The 12040-nt window shown below is 41.4% G+C and overlaps 1 protein-coding gene and 1 pseudogene across 8 annotated transcripts in view; one reads left to right on the plus strand and one right to left on the minus strand.

Annotated features, from left to right (window-relative positions):
- The window catches only part of MTMR3 (myotubularin related protein 3), a 155714-nt gene that overhangs the window by 127836 nt on the left and 15838 nt on the right, over positions 1-12040 (minus strand). The gene's annotated exons all lie outside the window — the stretch shown is intronic.
- LOC142428556 (14-3-3 protein theta pseudogene) lies at positions 10920-11766 on the plus strand (annotated as a pseudogene).

Below are 12040 nucleotides of genomic sequence, written 5' to 3' on the forward strand. Positions count from 1 at the left end.
AAGAATTTTGTGCTCTTCAATTTATACAATAACAAAATGGCAGTGTGGACATCTATCCTCAGGGGACTCAAATTGTGTTCCTTTCAAATGTTTGAGTTTCAGAAATAAAAAGTCTGCAAGGTGCAAAACTCAGGACCATGTAGACAGGACAAGGGTTCCCAATACAACTCTCACAGGACAGTCCTGGCTAGAGCGCACAGGTGTGCCGTCCAGGGAAAAGACCCTCTGCACATCTTTCCTGATCCTTTTCTCTCCAGTACAGACATCAATTTCTTACGATTTCTTCACTAAAATAAAAACAAATGCAACACGACCCCTTGGGACCTAACTGAACTTTGATACTTCCTTTTGTTTTTTGAAGGGACCCTAACAAGACGAGTGTATTACTAAGAGAATGTCTGTAGTCATGTTCTTATCACAAAGACAACATGGTTTGTGTGGAATAAACCCATGTATGCATGAACCCCAGTTGACATAATTTGACTTACCCTCCTATATGTGTTTTTGCTAACTCCTAATAAATATAATGCAAGTGAGCAAGGGGTCTGTTTCTGAAAACTGAACTGATTCTGGTTCCGCTTTGGGTTTTTCAGGCCTGTTGTAGGAAACAGTAGCTACAGTGTCTGACATAAACATGATCCTGTGCTTACTACTGATCTAAGTCTCTTCCCTGAGCTCTAGAAAACCGATACTGCATCAAGCTTCTTGAGTTAACCCCAGACACTAAAGACTATGCTCCTGGCACACAGAGGGAAAGGACACTACAGCACCAACAAAATGTGTCATCATTAGGAATCTTCGACTTGCTCCCCACCCTCAAATTTTACACGCCGGAAAGGGCGCAAGGAGAGTCTTACTTGCATCTTACTAAGTATGTCTTTCCTACATTCATACCATTTTTCCCAAGAGGTTCAAACAAGATCTCATCTTGATTTCTTGGGTGCCTTTCACTGATCTAATCATAGCATGAAGCTTTGAAATATGATCTTGAGCGGAGCCTTCCCTTCAAAGTGACAATGCTCCTCAGTGAGTCAGCTTCTGGGCTGCATCCAATAGGCTCTTGGTTGGTCCTATCATAAAACTTTCTGTACAGTTGAAATGATAGCCAAAACAGTGCATTTAAAAAGACTCTCTAAGTGCTTATCAAGGAAAGGAAATAGATATATGAGGGAGCCTCAAAAACGTCAAGGAAAAATGCTGTTATCTTTTAACCTCATTTAAAACAACCCTTTTGAACTTCGCTCCCTTGTATCGCTAAGCAATTCATTCACGGGTTTTACCCAGAAGACATAAATAAAACAGATGTATATCAATTCTCTCATGTTCAAGAGATTTAAAACGTCCTGTAAAAATCTTGCAGCCTTAGGAGCCCTGGTGCCGTAGTAGCTATGCATGGGGTGACTAACAGCAAGACCAGTAGTTCCCAACTACCAGCTGCGCATCTGGAGAAGGGTGAAGCTTTCTGCTCTGGTAAAAAGTTACAGTGAAAATGAGGACTGGTTTCAAGGGCTCAAGTAAACAAAAATATCTTACAGGTTTTGTGTGTGTGTGTGTGTGTGTGTGTGTGTGTGTGTTTATTTATTTATTTATTTATTTTGTGTCTTTAAGGACATAATCTGGCTAGACCAGAGGTACAGATAGGAACTGGAAACACGGGGAATCCAGGACAGATGATCCCTTCAGGACCAGTGCTGAGAGAGGTGATACGGGAGGGTGGAGTTGAAAGGGGGAACTGACTACAGGGATCTACATATAACCTCCTCCCTAGAGGACGGACAACAGAAAAGTGGGTGAAGGGAGACATCGGACAGTGTAAGATATGACAAAATAATAATTTATAAATTATCAAGGGTCCATGAGGGAGAGGGGAGCGGGAGGGAGGGGAAAAATGAGGAGCTGATGCCAAGAGTTTATGTGTAGAGCAAATGTTTTGAGAATGATGAGGGTAACAAATGTACAAATATGCTTTATACAATTGGCGTACGTATGGATTCTGATAAGAGTTGTATGAGTTCCCCAATAAAATGATTTTTTAAAAGGAAGAAAAAGCTACCCTAGTGGGGAGAAACCGAGTGGATGGCATGGGGGAACACGGCACTAACCCACCCTGGGGAGAGTATTGGTTTTGTCCCCACAGAACTGGAACAGGCATAAGGACCCCACCATGACACACCAAACCAGGAGGGCAACGTAAAGTGCGGAGGAATACACAAGAGACTGGACCATCCGCCAGCCCCAACCAGAATTAGTCCGACCCCCACAATCGAAGAGAGTACCACAGAGAATGAAAATAGGTCGTCTGGTGTGGGAAAGGAACTGACCTACCACACCACACCCAGAAGGAAGCTGAAGCAAAGGAAGGAGGAAGAATGGAGCAGAGCACACCTGAGCCCACCAAACTCAGAGGACGATAGCCCGGCTCGAAGGGCCCATCGTACAGAGAGGACCATACAGCCAGCCCCACGGTGAGATGCGACATCCTGCACCAACCCAAGGCCCTACACGGGACAGCACTTGAGACACGGTGGGGGATGTGCGACTTAGCTGACCCCACCACACTGAGGCAAACACTTGGGGCGTGCAATGGAGCGGTGGGGGAAGCAGAACAAGGAGGTCCTGAGGGAGGATAAAGGATGGACTTTAGGGCCAGGATGTGGCACCCCATCAGACTCGTCCAGAAAACACTCCTAAAGGTCAACAAACAGACCTCAAACTACTAACAAGTTTTTGGGGGGATTTTTTTGCTGTCTTTTTGTTTTGTTTTTTTCTCTTCTTTTAAATTTTGTATGTCAGTGGCTTTTTTGTTTGTCAGCGTCTCGGTGTTGTGGCTGTGGACGCCATGTTCTTATGTGCCACTTTGGTGCTGTCAAAGCCATCTGTATTTTTATGCACATATTACTATATCTGCAGGTCCACCTAGATAAGATAGGCTGGACAAACAATGTGAGAAGAAAATAACAGGACCAACAGTCCTGGAGAGACATGAGAGTGTGGGAGGTAGGAGAAGGGAGGAGGTGTTGGCCAACCCAGGGACAATGGAACAACAAGTGGTTCAAAACCAGTGGAGGAAGGGGATGGGAGGACTGGTAGGGAGTGACCAAGGGCAAGGTAACAGAGGAACTACTGAAACCAGAATGAAGGCTGAACATGGTAGTGGGACGGGAGGAAAGCGTAAGGAAATAAAGGAAAGGAGTAGGAGGCAAAGGGCACATAGAAGCCTAAATACAGACATGTACATATGTAAGTATATTTATGATTATGGGGGAAATAGACCTATGTGCATATATTTATAGGTTCAGTAGTAGGGTAGCAGGTGGACATTGGGCCTCCTCGCGCACACTCCCTCAATACAATAGCACCTTGCTCAGCTAAACGGTCATTCCATGATACCCACCTTCCCGACATGATTTCTAAAGACAAACGTGTGCATAAGCAAACGTGGTGAAGAAGGCTGATGGTGCCCGGCTATCAAAAGATATAGCATCTGGGGTCTTAAAGGCTTGAAGGCAAACAAGTGGCCATCTAGCTCAGAAGCAACAAAGCCCACATGGAAGCAGCACACCAACATGTGTGATCATGAAGAGCCGAGGGGACCAGGTTTCAAGCAACAAAGGTGGGTGAAAAAAATATATCATCGTGAATGAGGGGAGTGCGTGATGGGGATCCAATGCCCATCTGTAGACAACTGGACATCCCTTGCAGAGGGGTAGTGGGGAGGAGATGAGTCACTCAGGGTTCAGTGTAGCAACAATGAAACTCACAGCTCTCCTCTAGTTCTTGAACACTTCCTCACCCCCAACTATCATGATCCCAATTCCACCTTGCAGACCTGGTTAGACCAGAGGATGCACAGCGGTACAGTTGGGATCTGGAAACGCAGGGAATCTAGGACAGATGAACCCCTCAAGGACCAACGGTGAGAGTGGCGATACTGGGAGGGAAGGAAGGAGGTGTAGAAAGGGGGAACCAATCTCGGGGATCTACTTATAACCTCTTCTCTGGGGGATGGGCAACAGGAAAGTGGGTGAAAGGAGATGCCGGGCAGTGTAAGATAAAATAATAATTTATAAATTATTAAGGGTTCATGAGGGAGGGGGAAAGGAGGAGGAGGGAAAAACGGAAAATGACCTGATTCCAGGAACCCAATTGGAAGGCAAATTTTGAGAATGATGAGGGCAACGAATGTATAAGGGTGCTTTATTCAATTGATGTAAGTATGGATAAAAAGTTACTCTAATAATTCTATAAATCAAGTAAAGAAACTGAAGACTATTAAGGCTATGTTTTTTGTAAATTAAGCTTAAGCCACCCCAGAATTCCTGGAAGGCCCGATAAATCTATGAAAGGTAAACTATGTTCTATTGTACATTTTCAAAGAAACTCACAAATAGTCCCTAATTCTTTGTTTGGGGGAATGGCAAATAAAATACTGTTGGGAATGAGTTGGAGTAGATGTTGCTGGAATGAAGTAGCTTCATAAGACTGAGAACGTTTAAATAGAATTTGAATTTTTTAAACTTTTAAAATTTTTGAATAAAATGGATAATAGAACCCTCAAATCTACTGCCCAGAAAATCTTTAAACCCAAAAATATCCCATGAAATCAACTTTAAACAAGCTTATTTAGCAAACATTATAAAAATGTTTGTCTTGACTATCACACTCTTGAAAGAATTATCTGTAGCAGATGAAATGAACACTAACACATGCTAAGAGCTATGGCTGTTAGCTCTGTTAGGTGCTGCCAAGTCCATTCAAGCTCACCGTGTCCTCGTGCCGTTCTCACACTGATTATGTGTCAGCCCACTGCGGCAACACTGTCAAGTCCATCTCATAAGGGCACAGAGTCTAAGCTAATGGTGAAGCAATACAGGTAGACTGTATTAGCAGTACAGGGAGAATGATGATACAACATGAAGCATATAACCAATATAATTAAAATGCACATGCAGAAAGTGTTGCCACATGCATGTTTTATTATACAAACATTTCCACTGGGGGATGAAATTACAGTCCACATTATTCTGTAAGAGAGAGATTTCTATTTCTTCATCAAATTACGTTGGTCGCAGATAAATTTTACAATATATCAAATATTTAATAAAAGACATACTTTTTCATTTGTTTTTTCTTGCTTCATACAATTAAATCTGTTGATGTGATTCCTTTACATAGACTAAAAATATATACATGTTTCTAGATAAACAAAAAGAGAAAAAGAAACAACTGCAAAACTGAGGGATAGGGGTTTCTTTAGAAGACGCCAAAAGAAGATGCCAATGTTTTTTTTAAACTGCCGAGATGGCTAACAAGTACATGAAAAGATACTCAATGCCATTAGCTGCTGTTGCTGTATGCAACCGAGTCCATCTGATTCGGTGATCTCATAGGACAATACAGCTACCACACCAGGTTTTCCAGGCTGCAGTCTTTACAAGACCAGATTATCAGGAGTCTAGTGATTCATCAAAAGTTGAACACATAACTGCCATATGACTCAGTGAGTCCACTGAGAGCAAGAGAGCGAGAGCGAGACTTGAAAACAGGGATTCAAAGAAACACACATGAGGGGCTTCAAAATTTTCATGGAAAAATATTTAAAAGATGAAATTTTCCACAAATGTGTTGAAGACCCCTCACATACACCATTGCAGCACTATTCCGTTGCCAAAGGGTGATAAAAACCAAAAAGTCCATCATCTGATGAATGGATAAAAAATGCAATCTACATAAACAATGAAATAGCACTCTGCCATAAAGAGAAATTGAATCCTGATGCATGCTACAGCAGGGAGGAACCTTGAAATCCTCATGCTAAGTGAATAAACCACTCCCAAAAGAATACTATATGACCTCACTGACATGAAACAGGCAAATACACAGTAGTTATCCAACTATCGTGGATATCCAGGGTGGGAGGAAACAAAATCTCATTTTATTTTGGCTGCTGATACAATGAATGTATATTAGCGAAATAATTTGAAAAACAGCAAGAATTGTTACACAACTTAAAGGAGGTAGTCATTGTTACTGCATTATACATATTGAAATTCTTGCATTGATGCATAGTTTGTTGGATATATTTTTAATCACAATTCTTAAAAATTACTTACCAAGAGAGCAAATGCTCAGTAGGAATCTGGGCTTTTGGTTGTCTATAACTTGTCAGTAAAAGGATCTGATTTTTAAACACGCTAAAGGAGGCTGGCTTCAAACGTTCTATTATCTTTTCATCACATTTTTCTATGAACTTTTTGAAGCTCCATTGTATACACAGATTACCAGGATCCCTATTTTTAAATATGCTTACGTAGGTTTTTAGTGTATTAATTTAAAATATGCACCAAAACCCCATAAAAGCCGATCCAATTTTCAGATAAAGGAAAGCAGCGAGTATACAATACAGATGCACATTTTAAAAATAGTACTTTAGTTTACACAGGCACTAAATGGTAGAACTTTATAACCAACAGTTATCATCCCTAGCTCTTAGGCATTATATACATGATGAAAAGTGCCTGAGAAACCTAATAAATGAAAAATAAAAGAAAGAATAAATGATTTTAAGGTTTACCTATTATTTATAGTAAGATATGTGTTGACTTTCTGTATTATTGTTAGTACTGAAAAGGAAAAATGTCTATCAAGCTTCTCACTGCAATGTGATGTAACAAACAGCACTAAGAACTTACATAATAGAAGGCAACAAGCAGCTGCTATTGAAGGTGTTATTAAAGTCTTTGCACAAAATGTAGATTTTGCAAACATCATTTGTGATAGTAATTACTAAGTTCACCTCCGGCACTAGCCCTACCTGTCAGCCCTGTCCTGAAGCTCCAACTAGCTAGCACATCTGTCCTTCAATGTCCAGCCGCTTCTGTGTTTAAAACACAACACAGACACAATTCCATCTTCCTGCTACAAATCTACTCATTGCTACATTTTTTCCTAAGCTCAAAATCTGTCATCTTTGACCATTCCTATTTCTTGCACTTACTTTTCAACTCTTACCAATGCTCCTTCATAGAAAGAAGCAAGGCTGTTGCCATATCACTATGGTAACAATAGTAGCAACCTACAACTAGAAGGTACTTACTATTGGCTGAGTTGGAATTGACTTGATGACAGCAAGTTTGGTTTTTTTGAACTACTATTCTTAGCATTTGCTGAATTCCCCAATCCTAAGAAATTGGCACTGTTATCCCCATTTTTTTAAAATGAGAACATTAGTCATTTTATTAAGGAGCTTGTCTACAATCTGAGAGGTTGGTGACAGTGCTCCTACCCACCTTGCTAAAAATGCAATACAGAGAAGAGGACCCAACTTGATGGCAGAAGTTCTGGACTCAAACTCTACTTCAAAGCCTAGATCTTCTATCAGTGAAACCAAAGTCAAGTACTGACAGCTATAAAACAGTTTACTCGCCTATAAATTGGGACTAATATCAGTCTGGCCTACCAAATTAAAAAAAGTATTCAACTGCTACACTGAAACACCAAGTCACAGCCACTTACTCTATTCCAACTCCTAGAAACCCTACAGGACAGAATACAACTGCCTCTGTGGGTTTCTGAGGCTGTACATCTTTATTGCAACAGAAAGCCCCATCTTTCTCCCATGGAGCAGCTGATGGGTTTGAACTGCTCACCTTATGGTTAACAATCCAACTGCTCACCATACGCCACGTCACCAAGGCTTCTTACAACTGCTATCACTTGCTCACAAGCTACCACTGAGTTGTTTCCAACTCACAGCAAACCTATAGGATGAGCAGTACTGGCCCCCTTTCAGTTTCCAAAACTAATTCCTTTCTTTTTTTTCATTCAACAAACATTTATTAAGTCTACATTTGCCGAGGAAACTAGGTGATACGCATGCACACACACATTCACATACTCACATATAGGTATGTGTGCATATACAACTTGAAAGGATGAAGAAGCCATGATGGTGTAATAGCTATACATTGGATGCTAAACACAAGGTCAGCAATTCGTAGGGTTGCTCCTCCTGAGAAAGACAAGGCTTTCTGTTTCTTTAAAGGGTTACAGTCTCAGAAACCCACAACAACTCTACTCTGTTCTATAAGGTTGCTGGGAGTCAAAATTGGCTTGTGGGAAACAAGTTTTAGGTGTGGGGTTTTTGTGGGGTTTTTTTTACATTTTATTAGGGGCTCATACAACTCTTATCACAATCCACACATATACATACATCAATTGTATAAAGCACATCTGTACATTCTTTGCCCTAAACATTTTCAAAGCATTTGCTCTCCACTTCAGCCCTTTGCATCAGGTCCTCTTTTTTTCCCCTCACTCCCCGCTTCCCCCTTCCTCATGAGCCCTTGATAATTTATAGATTGTTATTTTGTCATGTCTTGCCCTATCCGGAGTCTCCCTTCCCCCTCTTCTCTGCCGTCCATCTCCCAGGGAGGAGGTCACATATGGATCCTTGTAATCGGTTCCCCCTTTCCAACCCACTCACCCTCCACTCTCCCAGCCAAAACTAATTCTTTATGGGGTAGAAAGTCTCCTCTTTGTATTACTGGTCAAGTAGTTGCTACCTCATGGAAATAATGCTGTATTCCCACGGTATTAATGTTGGCCTATTCTTCAAGTTTATACTTGTACCACCAACAGTTGTTTCAGGAAACAGCAAAAAACCTGTTATGGATTAACTTGTGTCCACCAAAAATTCTGTATTGGAGTCCTCCTAGCCCCTGTAAATGTGAGCATGTCCTTGTTTGTGGGGAAAGGAAGTTTCTTCCAAGGCATTATCAGCTCATTCATATTGGAGTAGGGTGGGTCCTACTCTTAATCCCCTTAGAGGAGAGAAGAAAAGCTACAGAGCCCTGGTGGTGTGCTAACCACAAGGTTAGCAGTTGGAAACCACCAGCAGCTCCACTGGAGAAAGGTGAGACTTTCTACTCCTGTAAGGAGTTCCAGCCTCTGAAAGCCACAGGGGTGGTTCTACCCTGTCCTGACTCAAGGACAGTGAGTTTGAGCTTCTGGCCAGGGAGGCAGCCCATATGAAGATACAACCTTTTAGTGAACAGCAGAGAGCATTAACTTTGCACCACCTGGGACTCCAGAGGAACAAAAGAAAGTCAAGAATCTGTGGTCTAAGAGCTACTAAAAAGAAAATATGAATTTATGTACTAAGGAGTCTTATATAAGCAAATTATCTCCTAAACTCTAGACATCTGTGTGGCTAATTTTTGTTAATTCTGATGATTTATAATTTATTATTATTTGCAAAAGATTAAAATTTTAAATGTGATATTCCCTAAACCCAAAAGCCTCATACCATAATGTGGTTTCCAACTTGTAGCAAGCAACCCTAGATGACAGAACTATGCCTTAGGGTTTCGGAGACCGCAAGTCTTTACAGGAGCAGCCAATCTCCGTTTTCTCCTGGGCAGCAAATGGTAGGTTTCAACCCCAGAGCTTATCCCACACCACATCACCGAAATTCCTTTTCCAGCTGGACAAAATCGGAGTCACAGCCCAGTGGCTGGAACTTTTTTTTTTTTTTTAAATAAATGCCACATAGAACTTGTTCACAGCTGCATGGCAGAACTGCGAGTTCAGATTGAGTCCTGTATTTATAGCTTTCATGAAATCTTTTAAAGGCATCACTCATAATTCTTTATCAGCTCATTAAGAAGAAAAACCACGTGCTTGTGATGAAAGTCTGGTCAGTCTTCAGTCCTAGCAGATCTTACAATGGCAAAGTTTAAATTGGCCTGCCTAGCTCATTCTTCTCATACCACTTCTTCCGGTTGCCTAGCAGCTCAGGAATATGAGCAAGTTAACTCTCTTACCAAAAGCTATGACTTAAAACAGCCAATGAAAAATAGTCTTCAAATTTTACTTTAAAATAGCGATTTTCCTTATTATAAAAGTAACTAGACATTCCTTACAGAAAAACTGGGAAATCAAGCTTATGAAGCAGGAAACTGTCATTATTCCACTATCTAGAAATGTAATCACTACTACTGTTTCATTCATGTCCATTCACAGGCTATGTATAAGCCTGTATTCGTTCTTACTAAGCAGGAGTCCTGGTGAGCCAACTGCAAGGGCAGACTCCACCAGTTACTCTGAGAAAGGATGGGTCCCCCTGCTCCCAGAAAGCTTCAGAAACCCAAAGAAACAATTCTACTATGGCCTGTAGAGTCACTATGAATCAGAAGGGCCTGAATAGCAGCGAGTTACTGAAGAGAATAAGCAGACTGGGGTCATTCAGTTCATGTTTTGACCTAAACAAAACAAAAACTTACGGCCAGCCATAAACTTACAGCCAGCCATCACAACGATTTCAACTCAAAGGGACCCTATCGGATAGAGTAGAACGCCCCTGTGGTTTTAGAAAGTTGTCAATCTGTAAGAGGGCAGCCTCTCACGCCTGTGGAACTACTGATGGGTTCAAACTACAGCCTTACCACTGGCCCAACTCAAAACCCACCACGCACTAAGGATCCTTATGCTTGCATCTAATAGATGTTGCCTTTTTAAACAGAAGCCTACTATATATAAACACACACATACACATATATACACAAACAGATTTGCCAGAAGGGACACACACAGTAAAAGTAATTATACAGATATTTATTTTTTAATCCCCTTGAAAATATCTTTATTCTTTTTTGTTTGTTTTTGTATTTTTTTACATTTTATTAGGGGCTCATACAACTCATCACAATCCACACATATACACACATCAATTGTATAAAGCACATGAAAATATCTTTATTCTTAAGAGGAGGCTAAGACATCATCTAGAAGACTGAAGAGCTAAGATTATTAATGAGCTGAGAGACTGTAGGTTTTCAAGGAAGGCCCTACCAGACCCAGACTGTTCCCACTCCTCCAGGTCTCTTCTCCTTGTCCTTTCCAGAGGTCAGCCGTCCACCATGGAGAAAACGGACTTGATTCAGAAGGCAGCGACAGTCAAGCAGGCCGAGTGCTATGACAACAGGGCCACCTGCATGATGGGCGTAATGAAGCATGGGACCGACCTGTCCAACAAGGAGCACAGTCTGCTCTTAGTGGCCCAGGGATGTCATTGGGCCTGCAGGTCTGCCTCTAGGGACACACTTAAGCATCCAGCAGAAAAACACCTCCGACAAGAAGCTGCAGCTGATTACGGACTGTTGGGAGCAAGTGGAGCATGCAATTCATCTGCACAATGGCCCCAGAATTGTTGTTTAAGTATATAAGAGCTAATGCAACTAATCCACAAAGTAAGGTCTTCTATCTGGAAATGAAAGATTATCTCTAACACCTTGCTGAAGTAGCATGTGGTGATGATCAAAGATGATAGAGAATTCTCAAGGAGCTACCCAAGAAGCATTTGATATAAGCAAGAACGAAACGCAGCCCACATTACCCAATCCACCTGGGGCTCTTTAACAGTTCTGTATTTTACCAAGAGATCCTTAATAACCCAAGGTTTGCCTGTCCACTAGCTAAAATGACTTCTGATGAGGCATTACAGAACCTGGTACTTGAATGAAGACTCATACAAAGACATCACCTTTATTACGAACATCGGACAGTGCAGGAGAAGGATGCGATATGGCAGAAGGGGCAGAGAAGTGCTTAGTGGGTGTCATCCTTCTCCCCTTTGAGAAACCTTTTTACACATCTCCAGTCCTCATCCCACTTGGATTTCCTATAGCAATAAAACCGTTCCTGTATGTGGAAGCAACTGTTGAAGGTCCTTTCACAATGCCACTTTGGGAAAACTCCTTTCCTTGATTTGTGTTTGTCTAGGCCTTCTCGGTGTGCAGGTATTGCTGTAGGGTTGTACTAATAGCTTCATTTCACAGAAACATAAGTGACTTCCAAACACTGATGGAGAGGACAAAAAAATGTATCTGGTATTTATGTCATCTGAACCAGTTCTGCAAATGACTGTAGCTAAGAAAATGTGGGTAACTCGTGTTCTGCAGACTCTCTTCATTTCTACATTCCTTTCCTTGCTCTTTCGGGGCTTTCTTTCAATGAGCAACTTTTCCATGTTCTTTCTTAG

The sequence above is a fragment of the Tenrec ecaudatus genome, chromosome 16 (assembly GCF_050624435.1).
Source record: "Tenrec ecaudatus isolate mTenEca1 chromosome 16, mTenEca1.hap1, whole genome shotgun sequence".
Classification (NCBI taxonomy): Eukaryota; Metazoa; Chordata; class Mammalia; order Afrosoricida; family Tenrecidae; genus Tenrec; species Tenrec ecaudatus.